The sequence below is a fragment of the Primulina huaijiensis genome, chromosome 14, assembly GCF_012295235.1.
Source record: "Primulina huaijiensis isolate GDHJ02 chromosome 14, ASM1229523v2, whole genome shotgun sequence".
Lineage (NCBI taxonomy): Eukaryota > Viridiplantae > Streptophyta > Magnoliopsida > Lamiales > Gesneriaceae > Primulina > Primulina huaijiensis.
The window spans coordinates 15,346,232-15,353,402 of record NC_133319.1 but is presented as its reverse complement, the minus strand read 5'-3'; the positions used below and the strand labels follow the sequence as shown (position 1 = coordinate 15,353,402).

Sequence of the window (7,171 nt, the reverse complement as noted above, 5' to 3'; positions counted from 1 at the left end):
CAGTCCATTACATTACCAAACCAAAACCGAACCGAATGACAATTGTTCTGTTTCGGATTACATAATTCAAAAACCGAAAACCGAAAAAAAATTAGATATATTAAAACTGAACCGGCCGATGAACACCCCTAATTTTTGGTGAAGAAAACTTGCAATGCTATATTTTCTTTGATCCCTGAATTCTATCTATATTAGTGAATAATATAATGTTTTCATCCACCAAACAGATGTCATGTAATTCAAGACTATATTGAGCTTGTGTATATTTCTTTCTCTTGTCTGTGTCTTGGCTATTAAAATATTTTATCCCTATAAATTGTGCTTTAAATAGGATAGTCATTCTCTTAACTATCTCACTAAGAGATTTTTTTCCTAGGATTGATTCTTTGGTTTTTGCTTGAGGTCCTCTCATATTTGTATTATTTCTTTTGTGGTTCATGGGAAGATGACCAAGTTATTGAGAGAGGTTTGCCTCATGTTATATTCATATTCAGATCTACGACCTTGAGATTTGCAAAAGACTCTGCAAAATCTTAAAGATATTCTAGACCAATCTTTTTTATTGTTTAATCAGCTTAATTGCTTTTTTGAGACAGTTTAATCAGACTGATCATTTTTCTTCGTCGGCTAAAGTTTTTGGCATTAGGTGTGATAATAGTTCAATAGCAAAGGATGGTGGTAACCTTCATTTAGAATCATTTTACTAAAACTTGATTGTTGTTTTATGTTTTAGATTCTTATTTGAATATTATTTAATGCACCAAGAATTTCTTCTTTTTTCAAAGATTTCCTTGATTTTATATGGTACATAGTATAACTGATTGTCATAGTTTTGTACTATCTTTTGAATCTTTCTAAAATATCCGGAGAGTTTTAGAGGAATCCGAAACTATTTCTGAAACCTATTTCTTTGAGTAACAAGTTTATCTTAAAACTCTAAAGTGTCCTTTGCACTTGATATATAACCTTAGTTAACTATACTTATAAATATTCTAAATTATTGAAATAAATCTTGTAAATATTTAATCTCAAACATACGTTCATATCCATAATTTTTTTTTTTTGAAAAAATCTCATTATCAAGCATTTAATTAGATAGTAATAATAACATTGTATAAAATAATTTTACTGAAAAAAAATATATATCAGGCAAGAAAATAAAAGTCAGTCAAAAAATATATTACCTAAATAATTTATATAAAATTTAGTTGCAGAAAATATATCACCAAGCTCAAAAATAAGAAATAAAAGTAATTAAAATTGCCCACCATAAGCTAAATGCTGTTTCTTCCTACATGTATTTAATGACCATATAAAAGGGCGAGGCGGGGAGAGATTGTTCAATGTTCATTGTATTCAGGCAAGATCTTTCCTTTCACTTTAACATGGAAATTTGGTAGCAGCTGGTAGTTGATGATGGTCTGCTAATAATACACAAGAAGAATTTCAAGGTTGGGTCCCCATTTCTGCTGGATCCCATTACTGTTAATTGAACCGTACAGTCCAAAAGCAAAGCCATGGAAAGTCGCAGCTAATGATCCTACTATTTCAATTTGAACAAAATTGGCAGAGTGAACAGAGAATATGAATAATCAAGTCACATTGTGGTCCTCTGATTCCTAACCAAGAATTTCCTTGATCTCTGTCTTTTGGGCCTCTGTCAATAAAGTGGGAAAAAGAACTTCAAACTTGACATATAGATCGCCCTTCTTGTTGCTAAAATGTAACGGCATCCCCTCGCCTCTAAACTTCCTTACTTCCTTAGGCGTCGTGATACCCTGATGGAGAAGGATAAAATATTCGTGATAAATTCTGGTTTCTCCTCCAAATAAGAGGATACAGCCGCAAAACAATATAGTTGGAGCTAATGCAAACTATAGTCATGTAACGTTGATACTCACCTTGGAGCTAACGTCCACTAAATGTTCATCAAGGTGTTTAATGGTTTTCTCGAAACCAACAAGTGCTTGCACCTGAACATTAGAGGTTAACACTACTCGTTACAACCAAAATGGTGACTGTAAAGCCAGACAACCAGAAATTTACAAATTCACATCAATAGAAAATGATAGTATAATTCTAAGAACAGAAATTAAAAAATCACACACAGAATCTACATGAGCTCATTGTTAACCAAACAAGTGATCATTGACTAGCAGCGATTAGCAAAAGCTTGTTGAGTAAAAGAAAATCCACATCGTCTACTGCCAAATACTTCAATGGATCTTCTCAAATGTTCAATTTGAAAAAAAAAGCTGCATTCACACGATTGTTTCTAAATAGCTCCACCAACCAAATAAACAAGCCTTCCAAAATGATTTGCAACGAAAATTATCTCGCAGTGGCAAATGTACCATGCGTCTACAAATAGTTGGCAATATAGTGAAGAGATTATGATGCAAAAGGAGGGTGTAGAATTGTCTAAAGCAGCATTACCAAAGTAGTGGTGACTGTTGTGTGTAGATCATCGCCTTCCCTTCTGAATCGATCGTGGGGTGCCGTATGGATTCGAAACTGAACAAACATGAATAAACAATCAACAAAGTGAAATGGCCCGTCAACCGTGTTACAAACTTGGGTTCAAGGAGTTCTAGTGGGTTGGGCCAAGACACCGATCCCAAGTAATAATAGGCCTTGGCTATTTCAAGTTTATAGTGGGAGAATCTAGAAAGTGGGGGAAATTTTGCACATGTAGGGGAGGGGATGAATAAGGTGGGAGTTAGTTATCTAAGCAAGGCACTTTTTCCGATTGAATGTTGCTAGCGTTGCTAGGGTGAAACTCGAGAGAATTATATTCTGTTATTATTCTTGCTCAAGGAGGCATCTCTATTGAAAAGAGAGTGGTCGTTTTTTGTAAGGTATCCCCATTCAATGAAGGTACATTTCTATTTTGTTATTGAGCTTTAATCCTATCCATATCCTGCCGACAAATTGTGTGTTTGATTTAGTGGTCGTAACACAGCAACATTAACTGCAGTGAAAACCATGGAAAAAAAGATCAGACCTTAAGATCTCCAGCTTCACCATCAACTATTGGCTCCCCATCCTCATAAAACAACACTTCCTGTGAAGCAAACAGTACAGTTTTTTTAATTGAAAAACCGAGGGACTCGGTGCAGTTGAGAAGATTGCAAATGCATGCCTTAGGACAACTAACTTAAACATCCCAGAAAGTCCCATTTAAATAGATCAGTCAGATGTATCACTAATTCACTATACATCAATGTAAAAGACGTGCTAAGAAGCAAGTACATAAAATGTGAATTTCAATTCAACTTCATATCTCAAGTATACAGGGAATGCAAATTTAGCAACTGCTCCAACACATAAATGCAAGTTCATTTCATGGAGTAATTTCAATAGGCCATGTACAGCAAGTGGTTACAAATTTGGAAGATCGGCCCCACAATGTTTGGAGCCAAACACATTTCTATGGACAAAAGTCAAAATTATAGTGGTTTCCATCATATGATATAATGGTGAAGTACTCTGAAATTGTCACGGACTACAATATTGATAGGGGTCCTAATATATTGGGCCTAGATCAAAACAGGCCCAAGAGTTACAAATCTAACGAAGGATCTAGAATGCAGTAAATAAAAATGTGAATTGGGAGATTGAGATAGCATTCGGATATTCTCTATCATTTGGCATTTTACCATCTGCGTTGCGGAAAAAATTGTACAGAGCATAGCTCTGGGAAGATCACTTTGTTCATTTTATTCTAATATAGCAGTTTCATTCCATAGTTCTATTCTCTGTCTGTTTTCTGGATAATATTCTGCATATTATTTTGAGTGGTTGCGACATAAATTTTGTGTTGCCGACATGGTATGCTGTTTCTGACAGTTCTACCTTGAAGAAAGTGCCCCTCCAGAAGGAAAAAAGGAATTTGTAGATCATGAACATTTGTGGGATTCTGTTTGTATTAAATAATAACTGAGTCTAATCCTGACCCTATCTAAGCACACGATTGGGATGATAAAAAGTAGTGAAGGTGAAATGGTTCAAGAAAATGAAAGAAAGGAATCCAAAAAAACAGTATGGGCTGATTAGAGTAAAATGATGTAATTAGAACAAAGCATCTGCTCAAAAACACGGTACTCAAGCACCAACTGCATGAGAAGAGGGGTGGGGGTTAGCTTACTTGCCCATCCTGAATTCCTTTCTCAATATCCACCGTGATAAAACCACCCTCTCTTTCGTACTTTACATTGGGGCATTGCTCGCAGACCTGGAACACAATAAGCAATTTAGATAGATGTGACAGAATCACAGAATAGAAGATACCAGCGGCACATAAAGTCTGGCTGCCGCCACATGATGTTCAATGATATTTCACAGGGAAATAACATGCCTGCTCTGTCATTTGCTGGAACATCCCTGGACCAATTTGCTTATGATAAACCTCATTTCTACAGTTGCAGCGTCTCTTCCCAGGGGCTGGTTTTAGCACATTTTTCACCCTCCAAACCTGATCATTTTCACATTCGATATCCACTCATAAGCCAACTACAAGCTCTTAAGATGGCTCAAACCGAAATATAACATTTCAGTAAAATCAATGGAGCTTTATTTCATATCAAGTTTCAACACTTTCTAGAATCATTTTCAATTTTCATAATTGAAGGAGTCAATCTATGGGGTTGTCTATGAGTCTATATGTATCGAACAAAGTACCTTCAAGGTTCCCCCCATATACAGATCTTCAAGTGTAGCGTCCAAATCAACAATCACATCATCCCCTTTTACAATTTTCTCTTCCTCTTCCACGGGACCTCCACCAAAGAAACTGGAAACAAATTTCTTTGTCACCAACTAAACATATACACACACTTGTGCTATATTTTGAATATAACAATCAACAAAAAATGCCAGTACATTCAGGAGAAAAAATGACAAATAGGATATCTGAATGAAACTATCAGCAGTCTAACCAGCAATCTGTATCACAATGATTATCATCATTTAACACCACAATTATGCAAGATATTTTGATAATTTGATTAAGCTATGCTATCTTGGAAAATAACAGTAACAATGGGCTAAACCACCATGGTCATCTCAAATTCCAAATTCTCAAGTAGAAGAAACAAACTAATCTGGTTTGTCAGCATGCAACAACTAAAAGCAAAATACATGAATGCAAGTTTTTTGCACTTTAGAGCCTACAAATTGCCCTTTTTTGCAGAATCCAAAGCAATACATAAATATAACAAACATCAAACGCATATTAAATTATCAGTATATCTCTTCTGTAAAATTCACAGACCTCGAAATCATCATCACATACACAAGTAAAAAGCACAAATAAATGGGAATTGTAAAACTCAACTTAGCATCATATGCATGATGATCAGTTCAATTAGCAAAACATTTCGGCGGGCACAACAATGCATGTAGCGGTTAATGTTTAGCCGAAGGAACTTACGAGCTAAAAATATCTTGAATATTCATTCCTCCTCCTCCTCTACCCCCACTAGCAGCATGCTGTTTGAGACCTTCTTCGCCATATCTATCATATATACCTCTTTTTATACCATCAGATAGCACTTCATAAGCTACAAAAAGCCAACCATTCCAATCCAACCAATCAAACCTTACAGATGGTCACATCCACCAATATAATATGTATGACCTAAGCTTATCCCACAAAGCCAGTTGACAAATAACATAGGAAATCGAAAAATACCATTATTGATTTCAGCAAATTTCTTATTTGCCTCTTCGTTTCCTTGATTTTTGTCTGGGTGATATTTCAACGCAAGCTTTCTATAAGCACGCTTTATTTGCTCATCCGACGCTCCTTTGGCCACTTCGAGGATGTTATAATAACTCTTCCTGCAAAAAAACAGATAAATAAAAAGTAGGTCGAATCAATACCTTGCACCAAAAATTATCGGCCTACTACTCACGCAGAAATGGCAATCAGATGGCAAGATAATAGCCACAAAAGGAGCAATAATTTTGATCATGGATGCGCCATATTGCTCTGGCACAAAGACCAAAACTCTCCCCGAGAAAATTAGGTCTTGAAATCGCCAATCAAATCAACAGTCTCGGCAGAAATGCAATTGCTACACAAATTCTGAAGATTGTATCCATAATCGATGCACGTACAAATGCGAATTGTGCGTGGGTAAAAGATTTGAGTGTGCTCGTGTGGGAAGAACGGTGAACCGCGGAAGCAGATGCCAATTTTTCATATTTGCAGTGCCAAAGATCGATTCACACATGCAACGTGGTATTTCGCCAAAGGACCAATGAGAGAGCCCTCCAACTTTTCATAACCAATCAAAGTCCGCCACGTTTCAAACATCCTAGTTGAGGTTTCTTCGTGCTATACACATGAGCGGTATTCTAATTTACTAGTTACTCTACACACCGCGATGCGTGTGTGTGCAATTTTTTTTATCATTATTGATGGACTAAAGCGAAATTTGACAAATTATGAAGGGACTAAATTGATATTTGAATTATATAAAATAAATAAAAATAGAAGTGTGTGTTGAAATTAAAGAAAAAAAACAAAAAACAAAAGTGTAATATTAGTATCATATAAGGGTAAAATTGGAAGAAAAAGTTGGTGTCATCTATATGTAGTTATTATCATGTTCTCACACTTAATAATATAGTATAGATTTACGTTGAGTGGATAAATCGTGATCACTCGTTTAATTATGACGTGTAAATGAATGATCATGATTTATTATTTTTCAGCACACATATAACACGTTGGATCAATAAAAATATTATTCATATTAATAACATCTATGAAGCCTGATTTGGGATCCGGATGCTCTTTCCTGATTATCATAAATGAACACAAACAAGACATTATTCTGGAAATTATTTAAAATATATATTTATTTTACATCAATATATCCACAAAATTACTAGTCAATATCGCGATTGATATTATTTTAACTATAACTTTAGAATTTTAATTAAATATGATACTTTTTTAAAAAAAATGACATTTTTCATATTTTTTGAATTAAAAGTGATGTGATCATCTAAAAAAATTTAACAGTATTGATGAAAACAAATAAATACTTTTATAAATGTAAAAGATTTTTTAAAGTTAATAATGTATATTAGTTTCAGATAAGTTAGGACACCCACAGTAGGGTGTTAAATGGGTGAGGGAGAGGGACATTCAATTGTTTGA

General features: G+C 34.8%; 1 pseudogene; it reads right to left on the bottom strand.

Annotated features, from left to right (window-relative positions):
• Nucleotides 1-1,239: 1,239 nt before the first annotated feature.
• Nucleotides 1,240-6,211, bottom strand: LOC140956788 (dnaJ protein ERDJ3B-like; annotated as a pseudogene).
• Nucleotides 6,212-7,171: the final 960 nt, after the last annotated feature.